Source organism: Ascidiella aspersa, chromosome 3 (genome assembly GCF_963924565.1).
Source record: "Ascidiella aspersa chromosome 3, kaAscAspe10.2, whole genome shotgun sequence".
NCBI lineage: Eukaryota > Metazoa > Chordata > Ascidiacea > Phlebobranchia > Ascidiidae > Ascidiella > Ascidiella aspersa.
In genome coordinates this window covers 5,927,463-5,948,782 of record NC_139449.1, presented here as the reverse complement: position 1 = coordinate 5,948,782, position 21,320 = coordinate 5,927,463, and the positions used below count along the sequence as shown (strand labels likewise).

At 35.9% G+C, this 21,320-nt stretch overlaps 43 non-coding genes across 43 annotated transcripts; all 43 read right to left on the bottom strand.

Annotated features, from left to right (window-relative positions):
• Positions 1-79: 79 nt before the first annotated feature.
• On the bottom strand, positions 80-151 carry Trnaq-cug (transfer RNA glutamine (anticodon CUG)). Its single transcript has one exon. It is a non-coding gene; the product is annotated as a tRNA-Gln (tRNA).
• A 140-nt stretch (positions 152-291) lies between these two features.
• Trnaq-cug (transfer RNA glutamine (anticodon CUG)) lies at positions 292-363 on the bottom strand. The gene has a single exon. It is a non-coding gene; the product is annotated as a tRNA-Gln (tRNA).
• A 933-nt stretch (positions 364-1,296) lies between these two features.
• Trnaq-uug (transfer RNA glutamine (anticodon UUG)) lies at positions 1,297-1,368 on the bottom strand. The gene has a single exon. It is a non-coding gene; the product is annotated as a tRNA-Gln (tRNA).
• Positions 1,369-1,878: 510 nt separating this feature from the next.
• On the bottom strand, positions 1,879-1,950 carry Trnaq-uug (transfer RNA glutamine (anticodon UUG)). The gene has a single exon. It is a non-coding gene; the product is annotated as a tRNA-Gln (tRNA).
• A 718-nt stretch (positions 1,951-2,668) lies between these two features.
• Trnaq-cug (transfer RNA glutamine (anticodon CUG)) lies at positions 2,669-2,740 on the bottom strand. The gene has a single exon. It is a non-coding gene; the product is annotated as a tRNA-Gln (tRNA).
• A 139-nt stretch (positions 2,741-2,879) lies between these two features.
• Positions 2,880-2,951, bottom strand: Trnaq-uug (transfer RNA glutamine (anticodon UUG)). The gene has a single exon. It is a non-coding gene; the product is annotated as a tRNA-Gln (tRNA).
• Positions 2,952-3,461: 510 nt separating this feature from the next.
• On the bottom strand, positions 3,462-3,533 carry Trnaq-cug (transfer RNA glutamine (anticodon CUG)). Its single transcript has one exon. It is a non-coding gene; the product is annotated as a tRNA-Gln (tRNA).
• A 1,708-nt stretch (positions 3,534-5,241) lies between these two features.
• On the bottom strand, positions 5,242-5,313 carry Trnah-gug (transfer RNA histidin (anticodon GUG)). The gene has a single exon. It is a non-coding gene; the product is annotated as a tRNA-His (tRNA).
• Positions 5,314-6,207: 894 nt separating this feature from the next.
• Trnaq-cug (transfer RNA glutamine (anticodon CUG)) lies at positions 6,208-6,279 on the bottom strand. The gene has a single exon. It is a non-coding gene; the product is annotated as a tRNA-Gln (tRNA).
• Positions 6,280-6,418: 139 nt separating this feature from the next.
• Positions 6,419-6,490, bottom strand: Trnaq-uug (transfer RNA glutamine (anticodon UUG)). Its single transcript has one exon. It is a non-coding gene; the product is annotated as a tRNA-Gln (tRNA).
• A 125-nt stretch (positions 6,491-6,615) lies between these two features.
• Positions 6,616-6,687, bottom strand: Trnah-gug (transfer RNA histidin (anticodon GUG)). The gene has a single exon. It is a non-coding gene; the product is annotated as a tRNA-His (tRNA).
• A 312-nt stretch (positions 6,688-6,999) lies between these two features.
• On the bottom strand, positions 7,000-7,071 carry Trnaq-cug (transfer RNA glutamine (anticodon CUG)). Its single transcript has one exon. It is a non-coding gene; the product is annotated as a tRNA-Gln (tRNA).
• A 140-nt stretch (positions 7,072-7,211) lies between these two features.
• Trnaq-uug (transfer RNA glutamine (anticodon UUG)) lies at positions 7,212-7,283 on the bottom strand. Its single transcript has one exon. It is a non-coding gene; the product is annotated as a tRNA-Gln (tRNA).
• A 720-nt stretch (positions 7,284-8,003) lies between these two features.
• Trnaq-cug (transfer RNA glutamine (anticodon CUG)) lies at positions 8,004-8,075 on the bottom strand. Its single transcript has one exon. It is a non-coding gene; the product is annotated as a tRNA-Gln (tRNA).
• A 334-nt stretch (positions 8,076-8,409) lies between these two features.
• Positions 8,410-8,481, bottom strand: Trnah-gug (transfer RNA histidin (anticodon GUG)). The gene has a single exon. It is a non-coding gene; the product is annotated as a tRNA-His (tRNA).
• Positions 8,482-8,793: 312 nt separating this feature from the next.
• Trnaq-cug (transfer RNA glutamine (anticodon CUG)) lies at positions 8,794-8,865 on the bottom strand. The gene has a single exon. It is a non-coding gene; the product is annotated as a tRNA-Gln (tRNA).
• A 140-nt stretch (positions 8,866-9,005) lies between these two features.
• Trnaq-uug (transfer RNA glutamine (anticodon UUG)) lies at positions 9,006-9,077 on the bottom strand. Its single transcript has one exon. It is a non-coding gene; the product is annotated as a tRNA-Gln (tRNA).
• A 507-nt stretch (positions 9,078-9,584) lies between these two features.
• Positions 9,585-9,656, bottom strand: Trnaq-cug (transfer RNA glutamine (anticodon CUG)). Its single transcript has one exon. It is a non-coding gene; the product is annotated as a tRNA-Gln (tRNA).
• Positions 9,657-9,796: 140 nt separating this feature from the next.
• Positions 9,797-9,868, bottom strand: Trnaq-uug (transfer RNA glutamine (anticodon UUG)). Its single transcript has one exon. It is a non-coding gene; the product is annotated as a tRNA-Gln (tRNA).
• Positions 9,869-10,377: 509 nt separating this feature from the next.
• On the bottom strand, positions 10,378-10,449 carry Trnaq-cug (transfer RNA glutamine (anticodon CUG)). The gene has a single exon. It is a non-coding gene; the product is annotated as a tRNA-Gln (tRNA).
• A 140-nt stretch (positions 10,450-10,589) lies between these two features.
• Positions 10,590-10,661, bottom strand: Trnaq-uug (transfer RNA glutamine (anticodon UUG)). The gene has a single exon. It is a non-coding gene; the product is annotated as a tRNA-Gln (tRNA).
• A 507-nt stretch (positions 10,662-11,168) lies between these two features.
• On the bottom strand, positions 11,169-11,240 carry Trnaq-cug (transfer RNA glutamine (anticodon CUG)). The gene has a single exon. It is a non-coding gene; the product is annotated as a tRNA-Gln (tRNA).
• A 138-nt stretch (positions 11,241-11,378) lies between these two features.
• Positions 11,379-11,450, bottom strand: Trnaq-uug (transfer RNA glutamine (anticodon UUG)). The gene has a single exon. It is a non-coding gene; the product is annotated as a tRNA-Gln (tRNA).
• A 509-nt stretch (positions 11,451-11,959) lies between these two features.
• On the bottom strand, positions 11,960-12,031 carry Trnaq-cug (transfer RNA glutamine (anticodon CUG)). The gene has a single exon. It is a non-coding gene; the product is annotated as a tRNA-Gln (tRNA).
• A 140-nt stretch (positions 12,032-12,171) lies between these two features.
• Positions 12,172-12,243, bottom strand: Trnaq-uug (transfer RNA glutamine (anticodon UUG)). The gene has a single exon. It is a non-coding gene; the product is annotated as a tRNA-Gln (tRNA).
• Positions 12,244-12,962: 719 nt separating this feature from the next.
• On the bottom strand, positions 12,963-13,034 carry Trnaq-uug (transfer RNA glutamine (anticodon UUG)). Its single transcript has one exon. It is a non-coding gene; the product is annotated as a tRNA-Gln (tRNA).
• Positions 13,035-13,160: 126 nt separating this feature from the next.
• Trnah-gug (transfer RNA histidin (anticodon GUG)) lies at positions 13,161-13,232 on the bottom strand. The gene has a single exon. It is a non-coding gene; the product is annotated as a tRNA-His (tRNA).
• A 312-nt stretch (positions 13,233-13,544) lies between these two features.
• On the bottom strand, positions 13,545-13,616 carry Trnaq-cug (transfer RNA glutamine (anticodon CUG)). The gene has a single exon. It is a non-coding gene; the product is annotated as a tRNA-Gln (tRNA).
• A 338-nt stretch (positions 13,617-13,954) lies between these two features.
• On the bottom strand, positions 13,955-14,026 carry Trnah-gug (transfer RNA histidin (anticodon GUG)). The gene has a single exon. It is a non-coding gene; the product is annotated as a tRNA-His (tRNA).
• A 312-nt stretch (positions 14,027-14,338) lies between these two features.
• On the bottom strand, positions 14,339-14,410 carry Trnaq-cug (transfer RNA glutamine (anticodon CUG)). The gene has a single exon. It is a non-coding gene; the product is annotated as a tRNA-Gln (tRNA).
• A 334-nt stretch (positions 14,411-14,744) lies between these two features.
• Trnah-gug (transfer RNA histidin (anticodon GUG)) lies at positions 14,745-14,816 on the bottom strand. The gene has a single exon. It is a non-coding gene; the product is annotated as a tRNA-His (tRNA).
• Positions 14,817-15,129: 313 nt separating this feature from the next.
• On the bottom strand, positions 15,130-15,201 carry Trnaq-cug (transfer RNA glutamine (anticodon CUG)). Its single transcript has one exon. It is a non-coding gene; the product is annotated as a tRNA-Gln (tRNA).
• A 720-nt stretch (positions 15,202-15,921) lies between these two features.
• On the bottom strand, positions 15,922-15,993 carry Trnaq-cug (transfer RNA glutamine (anticodon CUG)). The gene has a single exon. It is a non-coding gene; the product is annotated as a tRNA-Gln (tRNA).
• Positions 15,994-16,133: 140 nt separating this feature from the next.
• Trnaq-uug (transfer RNA glutamine (anticodon UUG)) lies at positions 16,134-16,205 on the bottom strand. Its single transcript has one exon. It is a non-coding gene; the product is annotated as a tRNA-Gln (tRNA).
• A 123-nt stretch (positions 16,206-16,328) lies between these two features.
• Trnah-gug (transfer RNA histidin (anticodon GUG)) lies at positions 16,329-16,400 on the bottom strand. The gene has a single exon. It is a non-coding gene; the product is annotated as a tRNA-His (tRNA).
• A 722-nt stretch (positions 16,401-17,122) lies between these two features.
• On the bottom strand, positions 17,123-17,194 carry Trnah-gug (transfer RNA histidin (anticodon GUG)). Its single transcript has one exon. It is a non-coding gene; the product is annotated as a tRNA-His (tRNA).
• A 721-nt stretch (positions 17,195-17,915) lies between these two features.
• On the bottom strand, positions 17,916-17,987 carry Trnah-gug (transfer RNA histidin (anticodon GUG)). The gene has a single exon. It is a non-coding gene; the product is annotated as a tRNA-His (tRNA).
• A 312-nt stretch (positions 17,988-18,299) lies between these two features.
• Trnaq-cug (transfer RNA glutamine (anticodon CUG)) lies at positions 18,300-18,371 on the bottom strand. The gene has a single exon. It is a non-coding gene; the product is annotated as a tRNA-Gln (tRNA).
• A 140-nt stretch (positions 18,372-18,511) lies between these two features.
• Positions 18,512-18,583, bottom strand: Trnaq-uug (transfer RNA glutamine (anticodon UUG)). The gene has a single exon. It is a non-coding gene; the product is annotated as a tRNA-Gln (tRNA).
• Positions 18,584-19,093: 510 nt separating this feature from the next.
• On the bottom strand, positions 19,094-19,165 carry Trnaq-cug (transfer RNA glutamine (anticodon CUG)). The gene has a single exon. It is a non-coding gene; the product is annotated as a tRNA-Gln (tRNA).
• Positions 19,166-19,305: 140 nt separating this feature from the next.
• On the bottom strand, positions 19,306-19,377 carry Trnaq-uug (transfer RNA glutamine (anticodon UUG)). The gene has a single exon. It is a non-coding gene; the product is annotated as a tRNA-Gln (tRNA).
• Positions 19,378-20,099: 722 nt separating this feature from the next.
• Positions 20,100-20,171, bottom strand: Trnaq-uug (transfer RNA glutamine (anticodon UUG)). Its single transcript has one exon. It is a non-coding gene; the product is annotated as a tRNA-Gln (tRNA).
• A 722-nt stretch (positions 20,172-20,893) lies between these two features.
• Positions 20,894-20,965, bottom strand: Trnaq-cug (transfer RNA glutamine (anticodon CUG)). The gene has a single exon. It is a non-coding gene; the product is annotated as a tRNA-Gln (tRNA).
• Between the last annotated feature and the right edge of the window lie 355 nt (positions 20,966-21,320).

Sequence of the window (21,320 nt, the reverse complement as noted above, 5' to 3'; positions counted from 1 at the left end):
ATGTGTAAATTTTCACTAAATAAATTTCTGCATTTAATTTCTTGTTAACAACAGAAATGTTTTAAAAGTAAAGGATTTAAAGTTCCACCGAGAATTGAACTCGGATCGCTGGATTCAGAGTCCAAAGTACTAACCGTTACACCATGGAACCTCCTGCCAACACGTTATCCCAAATATAACAATTTCTTTCAGCACACTATCTATTTTTAGATTGCAAACATGATTTTTTTCAAAAGATTATTTTCCAAGTATTAATCTGTCATACAACGCTTGTTGAAATAAAATATTTTCAGGTTCCACCGAGATTTGAACTCGGATCGCTGGATTCAGAGTCCAAAGTACTAACCGTTACACCATGGAACCTACTGCCAACACGTTATCCCAAATCTAACAACTTCTTTCAGCACATCATCTATTTTTAGATTGCAAACATGATTTTTTTAAAAGATTGATTTCCAAGTATCAATCTGTCATACAACGCTTGTTGAAATAAAATATTTTCAGGTTCCACCGAGATTTGAACTCGGATCGCTGGATTCAAAGTCAAAAGTGCTAACCATTACACCATGGAACCGCGTGATTACTCGTTGAATAATATCTTTTTTCAATAATTACCATTAGGTATTTAAAGTTGAATCGAACATTTGTTTGACAAATAACATAAAAACACGTGACTGGTTAAAGCAAAATGATAAATTATTGCTGTGACTAGGATTCGAACCTGGGTTGTCACAGCCACAACGTGGAGTACTAACCACTATACGATCACAGCCTAAGTAGCAGAAGATGATTTCGATCCATCGACCCCTGGGTGATGGGCCCAGCACGCGTCCGCTGCGCCACTCTGCTGCGATTAAAACATTTTATTCTTACAATTTTCTTCAAAGTTTTGGCATTACCGTTTACCACTGTTAAATATCGAAATAATTTTAATAGATATTTAACGTAAATTAACCAAAGACCAACCAATGGGATTTCAAACTAAAAATTTTGAGATTGCTTATCATATGTAAATTTTCACTCAATAAATTTCTGCATTTAATTTCTTGTTCACAACAGAAATGTTTTAAAAGTAAAGGATTTAAAGTTCCACCGAGAGTTGAACTCGGATCGCTGGATTCAGAGTCCAAAGTACTAACCGTTACACCATGGAACCTCCTGCCAACACGTTATCCCAAATCTAACAATTTCTTTCAGCACACCATCTATTTTTAGATTGCAAACATGATTTTTTTCAAAAGATTATTTTCCAAGTATTAATCTGTCATACAACGCTTGTTGAAATAAAATATTTTCAGGTTCCACAGAGATTTGAACTCGGATCGCTGGATTCAAAGTCCAAAGTGCTAACCATTACACCATGGAACCGCGTGGTTACTCGCTGAATAATATCTTTTTTCAATAATTACCATTAGGTATTTAAAGTTGAATCGAACATTTGTTTGACAAATAACTTAAAAACACGTGACTGGTTAAAGCAAAATGATAAATTATTGCTGTGACCAGGATTAGAACCTGGGTTGTCACGGCCACAACGTGAAGTACTAACCACTATACGATCACAGCCTAAGTAGAAGAGGATAGTTTCGATCCATCGACCTCTGGGTGATGGACCCAGCACGTTTCCGCTGCGCCACTCCGCTGTGATTAAAACATTTTATTCTTACAATTTTGTTCAGAGTTTTGGCATTACCGTTTACCATTGCTAAATATCGAAATAATTTTAATAAATATTGAACGTAAATTAACCAAAGACCAACCAATGGGATTTCAAACTAAAAATTTTGAGATTGCTTATCAATTGTAAATTATCACTGAATAAATTTCTGAAGTTAATTTCTTGTTCACAACAGAAATGTTTTAAAAGTAAAGGATTTAAGGTTCCACCGAGATTTGAACTCGGATCGCTGGATTCAAAGTCCAAAGTGCTAACCGTTACACCATGGAACCTCCTGCCAAGACCTTATCTAAAATCGAACAACTTCTTTCAGCACATCATCTATTTTTAGATTGCAAACATGAGTTTTTTAAAATATTGATTTCCAAGTATCAATCTGTCATACAACGCTTATTGAAATAAAATATTTTCAGGTTCCACCGAAATTTGAACTCGGATCGCTGGATTCAAAGTCCAAAGTGCTAACCATTACACCATTGAACCGCGTGGTTACTAACTGAATATCTTCTTTCAATAATTACCATTAGGCATTTCAAGATGAATCGAACATTTGTTTGACAAATAACATAAAAACACATGACTGGTTAAAGCAAAATGAAAATATATTGCTGTGAACAGGATTCGAACCTGGGTTGTCACGGCCACAACGTGAAGTACTAACCACTATACGATCACATCCTTAGTAGCAGAGGATGGTTTCGATCCATTGACCTCTGGGTTATGGGCCCAGCACGCTTCCGCTGCGCCACTCTGCTGTGATTAAAACATTTTATTCTTGCAATTTTTTTCAAAGTTTTGGCATTACCGTTTACCACTGTTAAATATCGAAATAATTTTAATAGATATTTAACGTAAATTAACCAAAGACCAACCAATGGGATTTCAAACTAAAAATTTTGAGATTGCTTATCAATTGTGCTTTCTCACTAATTAAATTTCTGAAGTTAATTTCTTGTTCACAACAGAAATGTTTTAAAAGTAAAGGATTTAAGGTTCCACCGAGATTTGAACTCGGATCGCTGGATTCAGAGTCCAAAGTGCTAACCGTTACACCATGGAACCTCCTGCCAAGACCTAATCTAAAATCGAACAACTTCTTTCAGCACATCATCTATTTTTAGATTGCAAACATGATTTTTTTAAAAGCATAATTTCCAAGTATCAATCTGTCATACAACGCTTATTGAAATAGAATATTTTCAGGTTCCACCGAGATTTGAACTCGGATCGCTGAATTCAAAGTCCAAAGTGCTAACCATTACACCATGGAACCGCGTGGTTACTCGCTGAATAATATCTTTTTTCAATAATTACCATTAGGTATTTAAAGTTGAATCGAACATTTGTTTGACAAATAACATAAAAACACGTGACTGGTTAAAGCAAAATGAAAAATTATTGCTGTGACTAGGATTCGAACCTGGGTTGTCACTGCCATAACGTGAAGTACTAACCACTATACGATCACAGCCTAAGTAGCAGAAGATTGTTTCGATCCATCGACCTCTGGGTGATGGGCCCAGCACGCGTCCGCTGCGCCACTCTGCTGCGATTAAAACATTTTATTCTTATAATTTTCTTCAGAGTTTTGGCATTACCGTTTACCACTGTTAAATATCGAAATAATTTTAATAGATATTTAACGTAAATTAACCAAAGACCAACCAATGGGATTTCAAACTAAAAATTTTGAGATTGCTTATCAATTGTGCTTTCTCACTAATTAAATTTCTGAAGTTAATTTCTTGTTCACAACAGAAATGTTTTAAAACTAAAGGATTTAAGGTTCCACCGAGATTTAAACTCGGATCGCTGGATTCAGAGTCCAAAGTGCTAACCGTTACACCATGGAACCTCCTGCCAAGACCTTATCTAAAATCGAACAACTTCTTTCAGCACATCATCTATTTTTAGATTGCAAACATGATTTTTTTAAAAGATTAATTTCCAAGTATCAATCTGTCATACAACGCTTATTGAAATAAAACATTTTCAGGTACCACCGAGATTTGAACTAGGATCGCTGGATTCAAAGTCCAAAGTGCTAACCATTACACCATGGAACCGCGTGGTTACTAACTGAATATCTTCTTTCAATAATTACCATTAGGTATTTCAAGATGAATCGAACATTTGTTTGACAAATAACATAAAAACACGTGACTGGTTAAAGCAAAATGATAAATTATTGCTGTGACTAGGATTCGAACCTGGGTTGTCACGGCCACAACGTGAAGTACTAACCACTATACGATCACAGCCTAAGTAGCAGAGGATGGTTTCGATCCATCGACCTCTGGGTGATGGGCCCAGCACGCTTCCGCTGCGCCACTCTGCTGTGATTAAAACTTTTTATTCTTACAATTTTGTTCAGAGTTTTGGTATTACCGTTTACCATTGCTAATTATCGAAAGAATTTTAATAGATATTTAACGTAAATTAACCAAAGAGCAACCAATGGGATTTCAAACTAAAAATTTTGAGATTGCTTATCATTTGTATATTCTCACTAAATAAATTTCTGAAGTTAATTTCTTGTTCACAAAAGAAATGTTTTAAAAGTAATGGATTTAAGTTTACACCGAGATTTGAACTCGGATCGCTGGATTCAAAGCCAAAGTGCTAACCATTACACCATGGAACCGCGTGGTTACTAACTGAATATCTTCTTTCAATAATTACCATTAGGTATTGGAAGGTGAATCGAAGAACATTTGTTTGACAAATAACATAAAAACACATGACTGGTTAAAGCCAAATTAAAACATATTGCTGTGACCAGGATTCGAAACTGGGTTGTCACGGCCACAACGTGAAGTACTAACCACTATACGATCACAGCCTAAGTAGCAGAGGATGGTTTCGATCCATCGACCTCTGGGTTATGGGCCAAGCACGCTTCCGCTGCGCCACTCTGCTGGGATTAAAACATTTTATTGTTACAATATTGTTCAGAGTTTTGGCATTACCGTTTACCATTGTAAAATATCGAAAGAATTTTAATAGATATTTAACGTAAATTAACCAAAGACCAACCAATGGGATTTCAAACTAAAAATTTTGAGATTGCTTATCAATTGTGCATTTTCACTAATTAAATTTCTGAAGTTAATTTCTTGTTCACAACAGAAATGTTTTAAAAGTAAAGGATTTAAGGTTCCACCGAGATTTGAACTCGGATCGCTGGATTCAGAGTCCAAAGTGCTAACCGTTACACCGTGGAAGCTTCTGCCAAGACGTTATCTAAAATCGAACAACTTCTTTCAGCACATCATCTATTTTTAGATTGCAAACATGTTTTTTTAAAAGATTGATTTCCAAGTATCAATCTGTCATACAACGCTTGTTGAAATAAAATATTTTCAGGTTCCACCGAGATTTGAACTCGGATCGCTGGATTCAAAGTGCAAAGTGCTAACCATTTACACCATGGAACCGCGTGGTTACTCGCTGAATAATATCTTTTTTCAATAATTACCATTAGGTATTTAAAGTTGAATCGAACATTTGTTTGAAAAATAACATAAAAACACGTGACTGGTTAAAGCAAAATGATAAATTATTGCTGTGACCAGGATTCGAACCTGGGTTGTCACGGCCACAACGTGAAGTACTAACCACTATACGATCACAGCCTAAGTTGCAGAGGATGGCATTCGATCCATCGACCTCTGGGTTATGGGCCCAGCACGCTTCCGCTGCGCCACTCTGCTGCGATTAAAACACTTTATTCTTACAATTTTGTTCAGAGTTTTGGCATTACCGTTTACAATTGCTAATTATCGAAAGAATTTTAATAGATATTTAACGTAAATTAACCAAAGACCAACCAATGGGATTGCAAACTAACAATTTTGAGATTGCTAATCATGTGTAAATTTTCACTAAATAAATTTCTGAACTTAATTTCTTGTTCACAACAGAAATGTTTTAAAAGTAAAGGATTTAATGTTCCACCGAGATTTGAACTCGGATCGCTGGATTCAAAGTCCAAAGTGCTAACCATTACACCGTGAAACCGCGTGGTTACTAACTGAATATCTTCTTTCAATAAATACCATTAGGTATTGGAAGGTGAATCGAAGAACATTTGTTTGACAAATAACATAAAAACACATGACTGGTTAAAGCCAAATTAAAACATATTGCAGTGACCAGGATTCGAACCTGGGTTGTCACGGCCACAACGTGAAGTACTAACCACTATACGATCACAGCCTAATTAGCAGAAGATGGTTTCGATCCATCGACCTCTGGGTGATGGGCCCAGCACGCTTCCGCTGCGCCACTCTGCTGCGATTAAAACATTTTATTCTTACAATTTTGTTCAGAGTTTTGACATTACCGTTTACCATTGTTAAATATCGAAAGAGTTTTAATAGATATTTAAGGTAAATTAACCAAAGACCAACCAATGGGATTTCAAACTAAAAATTTTGAGATTGCTTATCAATTGTAAATTCTCACTAAATAAATTTCTGAAGTTAATTTCTTGTTCACAACAGAAATGTTTCTAAAGTAAAGGATTAAGGTTCCACCGAGATTTGAACTCGGATCGCTGGATTCAGAGTCCAAAGTGCTAACAGTTACACCATGGAACCTCCTGCCAAGAGGTTATCTAAAATCTAACAATTTCTTTCAGCATATCATCTATTTTTAGATTGCAAACATGATTTTTTCAAAAGATTAATTTCCAAGTATCAATCTGTCTTACATCGCTTATTGAAATAAAATATTTTCAGGTTCCACCGAGATTTGAACTCGGATCGCTGGATTCAAAGTCCAAAGTGCTAACCATTATACCATGGAACCGCGTGGTTACTCACTGAAAAATATATTTTTTCAATAATTACCATTAGGCATTTCAAAATGAATCGAACATTTGTTTGACAAATAACATAAAACACATGACTGGTTAAAGCAAAACGAAAACATATTGCTGTGACCAGGATTCGAACCTGGGTTATCACGGCCACAACGTGAAGTACTAACCACTATACGATCACAGCCTTAGTAGCAGAGGATGGTTTCGATCCTTCGACCTCTGGGTTATGGGCCCAGCACGCTTCCGCTGCGCCACTCTGCTGTGATTAAAACATTTTATTCTTACAATTTTGTTCAGAGTTTTGACATTACCGTTTACCATTGCTAATTATCGAAAGAATTTCAACAGATATTTAACGTAAATTAACCAAAGACCAACCAATGGGATTTCAAACTAAAAATTTTGAGATTGCTTATCATTTGTACATTCTCACTAAATAAATTTCTGAAGTTAATTTCTTGTTCACAACAGAAATGTTTTAAAAGTAAAGGATTTAAGGTTCCACCGAGATTTGAACTCGGATCGCTGGATTCAGAGTCCAAAGTGCCAACCGTTACACCATGGAACCTCCTGCCATGACGTTATCCCAAATCTAACAATTTCTTTCAGCACACCATCGATTTTTTAATTGCAAACATGATTTTTTTCAAAAGATTAATTTCCAAGTATCAATCTGTCATACAACGCATATTGAAATAAAATATTTTCAGGTTCCACCGAGATTTGAACTCGGATCGCTGGATTCAAAGTCCAAAGTGCTAACCATTACACCATGGAACCTCCTGCCAAGACGTTATCTAAAATCGAACAACTTCTTTCAGCACATCATCTATTTTTAGATTGCAAACATGATTTTTAAAAAGATTAATTTCCAAGTATCAATCTGTCATACAACGCTTATCGAAATAAAATATTTTCAGGTTCCACCGAGATTTGAACTTGGAACGCTGGATTCAAAGTCCAAAGTGCTAAACATTACACCGTGGAACCGCGTGGTTACTCGCTGAATAATACCTTTTTTCAATAATTACCATTAGGTATTTAAAGTTGAATCGAACATTTGTTTGACAAATAACATAAAAACACGTGACTGGTTAAAGCAAAATGATAAATTATTGGTGTGACCAGGATTCGAACCTGGGTTGTCACGGCCACAACGTGAAGTACTAACCACTATACGATCACAGCCTAAGTAGCAGAGGATAGTTTCGATCCATCGACCTCTGGGTTATGGACCCAGCACGCATCCGCTGCGACACTCTGCTGCGATTAAAACAATTTATTCTTACAATTTTGTTCAGAGTTTTGGCATGACCGTTTACCATTGCTAAATATCGAAAGAATTTTAATAGATATTTAACGTAAATTAACCAAAGACCAACCAATGGGATTTCAAACTAAAAATTTTGAGATTGCTTATCAATTTTACATTCTCACTAAATAAATTTCTGAAGTTAATTTCTTTTTTACAACAGAAATGTTTTAAAAGTAAAGGATTTAAGGTTCCACCGAGATTTGAACTCGGATCGCTGGATTCAGGGTCCAAAGTGCTAACCGTTACACCATGGAACCGCCTGCCAACACGTTATCCCAAATCTAACAATTTCTTTCAGCACATCATCTATTTTTAGATTGCAAATATAATTTTTTTCAAAAGAATAAATTCCAAGTATCAATCTGTCACACAACAATTATTGAAATAAAATATTTTCAGGTACACCGAGATTTGAACTCGGACCGCTGGATTCAAACTCCAAAGTACTAACCATTACACCATGGAACCGCGTGGTTACTAACTGAATATCTTCTTTCAATAATTACCATTAGGTATTTAAAGATGAATCGAACATTTGTTTGACAATTAACATAAAAACAGATGATTGGTTAAAGCTAAATTAAAACATTTTGCTGTGACCAGGATTCGAACCTGGGTTGTCACGGCCACAACGTGAAGTACTAACCACTATACGATCACAGCCTAAGTAGCAGAGGATGGTTTCGATCCATCGACCTCTGGGTTATGGGTCCAGCACGCTTCCGCTGCGCCACTCTGCTGCCATTAAAATATTTTATTCTTACAATTTTGTTCAGAGTTTTGGCATTACCGTTTACCATTGTTAAATATCGAAAGAATTTTAATAGATATTTAACGTAAATTAACCAAAGACCAACCAATAGGATTTCAAACTAAAAATTTTTAGATTGCTTATCAATTGTACATTCTCACTAAATAAATTTCTGAAGTTAATTTATTGTTTACAACAGAAATGTTTCAAAAGTAAAGGTTTTAAGGTTCCACCGAGATTTGAACTCGGATCGCTGGATTCAGAGTCCAAAGAGCTAACCGTTACACCATGGAACCGCCTGCCAACACGTTATCCCAAATCTAACAATTTCTTTCAGCACATCATCTATTTTTAGATTGCAAACATGATTTTTTTCAAAAGACTAATTTCCAAGTATCAATCTGTCATACAACGCTTATTGAAATAAAATATTTTCAGGTTCCACCGAGATTTGAACTCGGATCGCTGGATTCAAAGTCCAAAGTGCTAACCATTACACCATGGAACCGCGTGGTTAATAACTGAATATCTTCTTTCAATAATTACCATTAGGTATTTAAATATGATTCGAACATTTGTTTGACAAATAACATAAAAACACATGACTGGTTAAAGAAAAAAGAAAACTTACTGCTGTGACCAGGATTCGAACCTGGATTGTCACGGCCACAACGTGAAGTACTAACCACTACACGATCACAGCGTAAGTAGCAGAGGATGGTTTCGATCCATTGACCTCTGGCTTATGGGCCCAGCACGCTTCCGCTGCGCCACTCTGCTGCGATTAAAACATTTTATTCTTACAATTTTGTTCAGAGTTTTGGCATTACCGTTTACCATTGCTAAATATCGAAAGAATTTTAATAGATATTTAACGTAAATTAACCAAAGACCAACCAATGGGATTTCAAACTAAAAATTTTAAGATTGCTTATCATTTGTACATTCTCACTAAATAAAGTTCTGAAGTTAATTTCTTGTTCACAACAGAAATGTTTTAAAAGTAAAGGATTTAAGGTTCCACCGAGATTTGAACTCGGATCGCTGGATTCAGAGTCCAAAGTGCTAACCGTTACACCATGGAACCTCCTGCCAACACGTTATCCCAAATCTAACAAGTTCTTTCAGCACATCATCTATTTTTAGATTGCAAACATGATTTGTTTCAAAAGACTAATTTCCAAGTATCAATCTGTCATACAACTCTTATTGAAATAAAATATTGTCAGGCTCCACCGAGATTTGAACTCGGATCGCTGGATTCAAAGTCCAAAGTGCTAACCATTACACCATGGAACCGCGTGGTTACTCGCTGAATAATATCTTTTTTCAATAATTACCATTAGGTGTTTAAAGTTGAATCGAACATTTGTTTGACAAATAACATAAAAACACGTGACTGGTTAAAGCAAAATGAAAAATTATTGCTGTGACCAGGATTCGAACCTGAGTTGTCACGGCCACAACGTGAAGTACTAACCACCATACGATCACAGCCTAAGTAGCAGAGGATGGTTTTGATCCATCGACCTCTGGGTTATGGGCCCAGCACGCTTCCGCTGCGCCACTCTGCTGCGATTAAAACATTTTATTCTTACAATTTTGTTCAGAGTTTTGCATTACTGTTTACCATTGTTAAATATCGAAAGAATTTTAATAGATATTTAACGTAAATTAACCAAAGACCAACCAATGGGATTTCAAACTAAAATTTTTGAGATTGCTTATCAATTATACATTCTCACTAAATAAATTTCTGAAGTTAATTTCTTGTTCACATCAGAAATGTTTTAAAAGTAAAGGATTTAAGGTTCCACCGAGATTTGAACTCGGATCGCTGGATTCAGGGTCCAAAGTGCTAACCGTTACACCATGGAACCGCCTGCCAACACGTTATCCCAAATCTAACAATTTCTTTCAGCACATCATCTATTTTTAGATTGCAAACATGATTTTTTACAAAAGACTAAATTCCAAGTATCAATCTGTCATACAACGCTTATTGAAATAAAAGATTTTCAGGTTGCACCGAGATTTGAACTCGGATCGCTGGATTCAAAGTCCAAAGTGCTAACCATTACACCATGGAACCGCGTGGTTAATAACTGAATATCTTCTTTCAATAATTACCATTAGGTATTTAAATATGATTCGAACATTTGTTTGACAAATAACATAACAACACATGACTGGTTAAAGCAAAATGAAAACTTACTGCTGTGACCAGGATTCCAACCTGGATTGTCACGGCCACAACGTGAAGTACTAACCACTACACGATCACAGCCTAAGTAGCAGAGGAGGGTTTCGATCCATAGACCTCTGGGTTATGGGCCCAGAACGCTTCCGCTGCGCCACTCTGCTGCGATTAAAACATTTTATTCTTACAATTTTGTTCAGAGTTTTGGCATTACCGTTTACCATTGCTAAATATCGAAAGAATTTTAATAGATATTTAACGTAAATTAACCAAAGACCAACCAATGGGATTTCAAACTAAAAATTTTGAGATTGCTTATCATTTGTACATTCTCACTAAATAAAGTTCTGAAGTTAATTTCTTGTTCACAACAGAAATGTTTTAAAAGTAAAGGATTTAAGGTTCCACCGAGATTTGAACTCGGATCGCTGGATTCAGAGTCCAAAGTGCTAACCGTTACACCATGGAACCTCCTGCCAAGACCTTATCTAAAATCTAACAATTTCTTTCAGCACACCATCTATTTTTAGATTGCAAACATGATTTTTAAAAAGATTAATTTCCAAGTATCAATCTGTCATACAACGCTTATTGAAATAAAATATTGTCAGGCTCCACCGAGATTTGAACTCGGATCGCTGGATTCAAAGTCCAAAGCGCTAACCATTACACCATGGAACCGCGTGGTTACTCGCTGAATAATATCTTTTTTCAATAATTACCATTAGGTGTTTAAAGTTGAATCGAACATTTGTTTGACAAATAACATAAAAACACGTGACTGGTTAAAGCAAAATGAAAAATTATTGCTGTGACCAGGATTCGAACCTGAATTGTCACGGCCACAACGTGAAGTACTAACCACCATACGATCACAGCCTAAGTAGCAGAGGATGGTTTTGATCCATCGACCTCTGGGTTATGGGCCCAGCACGCTTCCGCTGCGCCACTCTGCTGCGATTAAAACATTTTATTCTTACAATTTTGTTCAGAGTTTTGCATTACTGTTTACCATTGTTAAATATCGAAAGAATTTTAATAGATATTTAACGTAAATTAACCAAAGACCAACCAATGGGATTTCAAACTAAAAATTTTGAGATTGCTTATCAATTATACATTCTCACTAAATAAATTTCTGAAGTTAATTTCTTGTTCACATCAGAAATGTTTTAAAAGTAAAGGATTTAAGGTTCCACCGAGATTTGAACTCGGATCGCTGGATTCAGGGTCCAAAGTGCTAACCGTTACACCATGGAACCGCCTGCCAACACGTTATCCCAAATCTAACAATTTCTTTCAGCACATCATCTATTTTTAGATTGCAAACATGATTTTTTACAAAAGACTAAATTCCAAGTATCAATCTGTCATACAACGCTTATTGAAATAAAAGATTTTCAGGTTCCACCGAGATTTGAACTCGGATCGCTGGATTCAAAGTCCAAAGTGCTAACCATTACACCATGGAACCGCGTGGTTAATAACTGAATATCTTCTTTCAATAATTACCATTAGGTATTTAAATATGATTCGAACATTTGTTTGACAAATAACATAACAACACATGACTGGTTAAAGCAAAATGAAAACTTACTGCTGTGACCAGGATTCGAACCTGGATTGTCACGGCCACAACGTGAAGTACTAACCACTACACGATCACAGCCTAAGTAGCAGAGGAGGGTTTCGATCCATAGACCTCTGGTTTATGGGCCCAGAACGCTTCCGCTGCGCCACTCTGCTGCGATTAAAACATTTTATTCTTACAATTTTGTTCAGAGTTTTGGCATTACCGTTTACCATTACTAAGTATCGAAAGAATTTTAATAGATATTTAACGTAAATTAACCAAAGACCAACCAATGGGATTTCAAACTAAAAATTTTTAGATTGCTAATCATTTGTACATTCTCACTAAATAAATTTCTGAAGTGAATTTCTTGTTCACAACAGAAATGTTTTAAAAGTAAAGGATTTAAAGTTCCACCGAGATTTGAACTCGGATCGCTGTATTCAGAGTCCAAAGTGCTAACCGTTACACCATGGAACCTCCTGCCAACACGTTATCCCAAATCTAACAAGTTCTTTCAGCACATCATCTATTTTTAGATTGCAAACATGATATTTTTCAAAAGACTAATTTCCAAGTATCAATCTGTCATACAACGCTTATTAAAATAAAATATTTTCAGGTTCCACCGAGATTTGAACTCGGATCGCTGGATTCAAACTCCAAAGTGCTAACCATTACACCATGGAACCGCGTGGTTAGTGGCTGAATAACATCTTTTTTCAATAATTACCATTAGGTATTTAAAGTTGAATCGAACATTTGTTTGACAAATAACATAAAAACACATGACTGGTTAAAGCAAAATGATAAATTATTGCTGTGACCAGGATTCGAACCTAGGTTGTCACGGCCACAACGTGAAGTACTAACCACTATACGATCACAGCCTAAGTAGCAGAGGATGGTTTCGATCCATCGACCTCTGGCTTATGGGCCCAGCACGCTTCCGCTGCGCCACTCTGCTGCGATTAAAACATTTTATGCTTACAATTTTGTTCAGAGTTTTTGCATTACCGTTTATCATTGTTAAATATCGAAAGAATTTTAATAGATATTTAACGTAAATTAACCAAAGACCAATCAATGGGATTTCAAACTAAAAATTTTGAGATTGCTTATCAATTGCACATTCTCACTAAATAAATTTCTGAAGTTAATTTCTTGTTCACAACAGAAATGTTTTAAAAGTAAAGGATTTAAGGTTCCACCGAGATTTGAACTCGGATCGCTGGATTCAGGGTCCAAAGTGCTAACCGTTACACCATGGAACCGCTTGCCAACACGTTATCCCAAATCTTACAATTTCTTTCAGCACATCATCTATTTTTAGATTGCAAACATGATTTTTTTCAAAAGACTAAATTCCAAGTATCAATCTGTCATACAACGCTTATTGAAATAAAATATTTTCAGGTTCCACCGAGATTTGAACTCGGATCGCTGGATTCAAAGTTCAAAGTGCTAACCATTACACCATGAAACCGCGTGGTTACTCGCTGAATAATATCTTTTTTCAATAATTACCATTAGGTATTTAAAGTTGAATCGAACATTTGTTTGACAAATAACATAAAAACACATGACTGGTTAAAGCAAAATGATAAATTATTGCTGTGACCAGGATTCGAACCTGGGTTGTCACGGCCACAACGTGAAGTACTAACCACTATACGATCACAGCCTAAGTAGCAGAGGATGGTTTCGATCCATCGACCTCTGGGTTATGGGCCCAGCACGCTTCGGCTGCGCCACTCTGCTGCGATTAAAATCTTTTATTCTTACAATTTTGTTCAGAGTTTTTGCATTACCGTTTACCACTGTTAAATATCGAAAGAATTTTAATAGATATTTAACGTAAATTAACCAAAGACCAACCAATGGGATTTCAAACTAAAAATTTTGAGATTGCTTATCAATTTTACATTCTCACTAAATAAATTTCTGAAGTTAATTTCTTTTTCACAACAGAAATGTTTTAAAAGTAAAGGATTTAAGGTTCCACCGAGATTTGAACTCGGATCGCTGGATTCAGGGTCCAAAGTGCTAACCGTTACACCATGGAACCGCCTGCCAACACGTTATCCCAAATCTAACAATTTCTTTCAGCACATCATCTATTTTTAGATTGCAAATATAATTTTTTTCAAAAGAATAAATTCCAAGTATCAATCTGTCACACAACAATTATTGAAATAAAATATTTTCAGGTACACCGAGATTTGAACTCGGACCGCTGGATTCAAACTCCAAAGTGCTAACCATTACACCATGGAACCGCGTGGTTACTAACTGAATATCTTCTTTCAATAATTACCATTAGGTATTTAAAGATGAATCGAACATTTGTTTGACAATTAACATAAAAACACATGATTGGTTAAAGCCAAATTAAAACATTTTGCTGTGACCAGGATTCGAACCTGGGTTGTCACGGCCACAACGTGAAGTATTAACCACTATACGATCACAGCCTAAGTAGCAGAGGATGGTTTCGATCCATCGACCTCTGGGTTATGGGTCCAGCACGCTTCCGCTGCGCCACTCTGCTGCGATTAAATCATTTTATTCTTACAATTTTTGTTCAGAGTTTTGGCATTACCGTTTACCATTGTTAAATATCGAAAGAATTTTAATAGATATTTAACGTAAATTAACCAAAGACCAACCAATAGGATTTCAAACTAAAAATTTTTAGATTGCTTATCAATTGTACATTCTCACTAAATAAATTTCTGAAGTTAATTTATTGTTTACAACAGAAATGTTTCAAAAGTAAAGGTTTTAAGGTTCCACCGAGATTTGAACTCGGATCGCTGGATTCAGAGTCCAAAGAGCTAACCGTTACACCATGGAACCGCCTGCCAACACGTTATCCCAAATCTAACAATTTCTTTCAGCACATCATCTATTTTTAGATTGCAAACATGATTTTTTTCGAAAGACTAATTTCCAAGTATCAATCTGTCATACAACGCTTATTGAAGTAAAATATTTTCAGGTTCCACCGAGATTTGAACTCGGATCGCTGGATTCAAAGTGCAAAGTGCTAACCATTACACCATGGAACCGCGTGGTTACTCGCTGAATAATATTTTTTTCAATAATTACCATTAGGTGTTTAAAGTTGAATCGAACATTTGTTTGACAAATAACATAAAAACACGTGACTGGTTAAAGCAAAATGAAAAATTATTGCTGTGACCAGGATTCGAACCTGAGTTGTCACGGCCACAACGTGAAGTACTAACCACCATACGATCACAGCCTAAGTAGCAGAGGATGGTTTTGATCCATCGACCTCTGGGTTATGGGCCCAGCACGCTTCCGCTGCGCCACTCTGCTGCGATTAAAACATTTTATTCTTACAATTTTGTTCAGAGTTTTGCATTACTGTTTACCATTGTTAAATATCGAAAGAATTTTAATAGATATTTAACGTAAATTAACCAAAGACCAACCAATGGGATTTCAAACTAAAAATTTTGAGATTGCTTATCAATTATGCATTCTCACTAAATAAATTTCTGAAGTTAATTTCTTGTTCACATCAGAAATGTTTTAAAAGTAAAGGATTTAAGGTTCCACCGAGATTTGAACTCGGATCGCTGGATTCAGGGTCCAAAGTGCTAACCGTTACACCATGGAACCGCCTGCCAACACGTTATCCCAAATCTAACAATTTCTTTCAGCACATCATCTATTTTTAGATTGCAAACATGATTTTTTACAAAAGACTAAATTCCAAGTATCAATCTGTCATACAACGCTTATTGAAATAAAAGATTTTCAGGTTCCACCGAGATTTGAACTCGGATCGCTGGATTCAAAGTCCAAAGTGCTAACCATTACACCATGGAACCGCGTGGTTAATAACTGAATATCTTCTTTCAATAATTACCATTAGGTATTTAAATATGATTCGAACATTTGTTTGACAAATAACATAACAACACATGACTGGTTAAAGCAAAATTAAAACATATTGCTGTGACCAGGATTCGAACCTGGGTTGTCACGGCCACAACGTGAAGTACTAACCACTATACGATCACAGCCTAAGTAGCAGAATATGGTTTCGATTCATCGACCTCTGGGTTATGGGCCCAGAACGCTTCCGCTGCGCCACTCTGCTGCGATTAAAACATTTTATTATTACAATTTTGTTCAGAGTTTTGGCATTACCGTTTACCATTACTAAGTATCGAAAGAATTTTAATAGATATTCAACGTAAAGTAACCAAAGACCAACCAATGGGATTTCAAACTAAAAATTTTGAGATTGCTTATTAATTGTAAATTCTCACTAAATAAATTTCTGAAGTTAATTTCTTGTTCACAACAGAAATGTTTTAAATGTAAAGGATATAATGTTCCACCGAGATTTGAACACGAATCGCTGGATTCAAACTCCAAAGTGCTAACCGTTACACCATGGAACCTCCTGCCAACACGTTATCCCAAATCTAACAATTTCTTTCAGCACACCATCGATTTTTAGATTGCAAACATGATTTGTTTAAAAAGATTAATTTCCAAGTATCAATCTTTCATACAACGCTTCTTGAAATAAAATATTTTCAGGTTCCACCGAGATTTGAACTCGGATCGCTTGATTCAAAGTCCAAAGTGCTAAACATTACACCATGGAACCGCGTGGTTACTAACTGAATATCTTCTTTCAATAATTACCATTAGGTATTTGAAGGTGAATCGAAGAACATTTGTTTGACAAATAACATAAAAACACATGATTGGTTAAAGCAAAATGATAAATTATTGCTGCGACCAGGATTCGAACCTGGGTTGTCACGGCCACAACGTGAAGTACTAACCACTATACGATCACAGCCTAAGTAGCAGAGGATGGTTTCGACCCATCGACCTCTGGGTTATGGGTCCAGCACGCTTCGGCTGCGCCACTCTGCTGCGATTAAAACATTTTATTCCTGCAATTTTGTTCAGAGTTTTTGCATTACCGTTTACCATTGTTAAATATCGAAAGAATTTTAATAGATATTTAACTAAATTAACCAAAGACCAACCAATGGGATTTCAAACTAAAAATTTTGTGATTGCTTATCAATTGTACATTCTCACTAAATAAATTTCTGAAGTTAATTTCTTGTTCACAACAGAAATGTTTTAAAAGTAAAGGATTTAAGGTTCCACCGAGATTTGAACTCGGATCGCTGGATTTACAGTCCAAAGTGCTAACCGTTACACCATGGAACGGCCTGCCAACACGTTATCCCAAGTCTAACAATTTCTTTCAGCACATCATCTAGTTTTAGATTGCAAACATGTTTTTTTTCAAAAGATTAATTTCCAAGTATCAATCTGTCATACAACGCTTATTGAAATAAAATACTTTCAGGTTCCACCGAGATTTGAACTCGGATCGCTGGATTCAAAGTCAAAAGTGCTAACCATTACACCATGGAACCGCGTGGTTACTAACTGATAATATTCTTTCAATAATTACCATTAGGTATTTGAAGGTGAATAGAACAACATTTGTTTGACAAATAACATAAAAACACATGACTGGTTAAAGCCAAATTAAAACATATTGCTGTGACCAGGATTCGAACCTGGGTTGTCACGGCCACAACGTGAAGTACTAACCACTATACGATCACAGCCTAATTAGCAGAGGATGGTTTCGATCCATCGACCTCTGGGTTATGGGCCCAGCACGCTTCCGCTGCGCCACTCTGCTGCGATTAAAACATTTTATTCTTACAATTTTGTTCAGAGTTTTGGCATTACCGTTTACCATTGTTAAATATCAAAAGAATTTTAATAGAGATTTAACGTAAATTAACCAAAGACCAACCAATAGGATTTCAAACTAAAAATTTTGAGATTGCTTATCAATTGTACATTCTAACTAAATAAATTTCTGAAGTTAATTTCTTGTTCACAACAGAAATGTTTCAAAAGTAAAGGTTTTAAGGTTCCACCGAGATTTGAACTCGGATCGCTGGATTCAGTGTCCAAAGTGCTAACCGTTACACCATGGAACCGCCTGCCAACACGTTATCCCAAATCTAACAATTTCTTTCAGCACATCATCTAGTTTTAGATTGCAAACATGATTTTTTTCAAAAGACTAATTTCCAAGTATCAATCTGTCATACAACGCTTATTGAAATAAAATATTTTCAGGTTCCACCGAGATTTGAACTCGGATCGCTGGATTCAAAGTCCAAAGTGCTAACCATTACACCATGGAACCGCGTGGTTACTCGCTGAATAATATCTTTTTTCAATAATTACCATTAGGTATTCAAAGTTGAATCGAACATTTGTTTGACAAATAACATAAAAACACATGACTGGTTAAAGCAAAATGAAAACTTACTGCTGTGACCAGGATTCGAACCTGGATTGTCTCGGCCGCAACGTGAAGTACTAACCACTACACGATCACAGCCTAAGTAGCAGAGGATGGTTTTGATCCATAGACCTCTGGGTTATGGGCCCAGCACGCTTCCGCTGCGCCACTCTGCTGCGATTAAACCATTTTATTCTAACAATTTTGTTCAGAGTTTTGGCATTACCGTTTACCATTGTTAAATATCAAAAGAATTTTAATAGAGATTTAACGTAAATTAACCAAAGACCAACCAATAGGATTTCAAACTAAAAATTTTGAGATTGCTTATCATTTGTACATTCTCACTAAATAAATTTCTGAAGTTAATTTCTTGTTCACAACAGAAATGTTTCAAAAGTAAAGGTTTTAAGGTTCCACCGAGATTTGAACTCGGATCGCTGGATTCAGAGTCCAAAGTGCTAACCGTTACACCATGGAACCGCCTGCCAACACGTTATCCCAAATCTAACAATTTCTTTCAGCACATCATCTAGTTTTAGATTGCAAACATGATTTTTTTCAAAAGACTAATTTCCAAGTATCAATCTGTCATACAGCGCTTATTGAAATAAAATATTTTCAGGTTCCACCGAGATTTGAACTCGGATCGCTGAATTCAAAGTCCAAAGTGCTAACCATTACACCATGGAACCGCGTGGTTACTCGCTGAATAATATCTTTTTTCAATAATTACCATTAGGTATTTAAAGTTGAATCGAACATTTGTTTGACAAATAACATAAAAACACGTGACTGGTTAAAGCAAAATGATAAATTATTGCTGTGACCAGGATTCGAACCTGGGTTGTCACGACCACAACGTGAAGTACTAACCAGTATACGATCACAGCCGAAGTAGCAGAGGATGGTTTCGATCCATCGACCTCTGGGTTATGGGCCCAGCACGCTTCCGCTGCGCCACTTTGCTGCGATTAAAACATTTTATTCTTACAATTTTGTTCAGAGTTTTTGCATTACCGTTTACAATTGTTAAATATCGAAAGAATTTTAATAGATATTTAACGTAAATTAACCAAAGACCAACCAATGGGATTTCAAACTAAAAATTTTGAGATTGCTTATCAAGTGTACATTCTCACTAAATAAATTTCTGAAGTTAATTTCTTGTTCACAACTGAAATGTTTCAAAAGTAAAGGTTTTAAGGTTCCACCGAGATTTGAACTCGGATCGCTGGATTAAGAGTCCAAAGTGCTAACCGTTACACCATGGAACCGCCTGCCAACACGTTATCCCAAATCTAACAATTTCTTTCAGCACATCATCTAGTTTTAGATTGCAAACATGATTTTTTTCAAAAGACTAATTTCCAAGTATCAATCTGTCATACAACGCTTATTGAAATAAAATATTTTCAGGTTCCACCGAGATTTGAACTCGGATCGCTGGATTCAAAGTCCAAAGTGCTAACCATTACACCATGGAACCGCGTGGTTACTCACTGAATAATATCTTTTTTCAATAATTACCATTAGGTATTTAAAGTTGAATCGAACATTTGTTTGACAAATAACATAAAAACACGTGACTGGTTAAAGCAAAATGATAAATTATTGCTGTGACCAGGATTCGAACCTGGGTTGTCACGGCCACAACGTGAAGTACTAACCAGTATACGATCACAGCCGAAGTAGCAGAGGATGGTTTCGATCCATCGACCTCTGGGTTATGGGCCCAGCACCCTTCCGCTGCGCCACTCTGCTGCGATTAAAACATTTTATTCTTACAATTTTGTTCAGAGTTTTTGCCATACCGTTTACAATTGTTAAATATCGAAAGAATTTTAATAGATATTTAACGTAAATTAACCAAAGACCAACCAATGGGATTTCAAACTAAAAATTTTGAGATTGCTTATCAAGTATACATTCTCACTAAATAAATTTCTGAAGTTAATTTCTTGTTCACAACAGAAATGTTTCTAAAGTAAAGGATTTAAGGTTCCACCGAGATTTGAACTCGGATCGCTGGATTCAGAGTCCAAATTGCTAACCGTTACACCATGGAACGGCCTGCCAACACGTTATCCCAAATTTAACAATTTCTTTCAGCACATCATCCATTGTTAGATTGCAAACATGATTTTTTTCAAAAGACTAATTTCCAAGTATCAATCTGTCATACAACGCTTATTGAAATAAAATATTTTCAGGTTCCACCGAGATTTGAACTCGGATCGCTGGATTCAGAGTCCAAAGTGCTAACCGTTACACCATGGAACCCCCGCCAAGAGGTTATCCCAAATCTATAGATTTCTTTCAGCACACCATCGATTTTTAGATTGCAAAAATGATTTTTTTCAAAAGATTTATTTCCGAGTATCAATCTGTCATACAACGCTTATTGAAATAAAATATTTTCAGGTTCCACCGAGATTTGAACACGGATGGCTGGATTCGAAGTCCAAAGTGCTAACCATTACACCATGGAACCGCGTGGTTAATAACTGAATATCTTCTTTCAATAATTACCATTAGGTATTTGAAGATGATTCGAACATTTGTTTGACAAATAACATAAAAACACATGACTGGTTAAAGCAAAATTAAAACATATTGCTGTGACCAGGATTCGAAC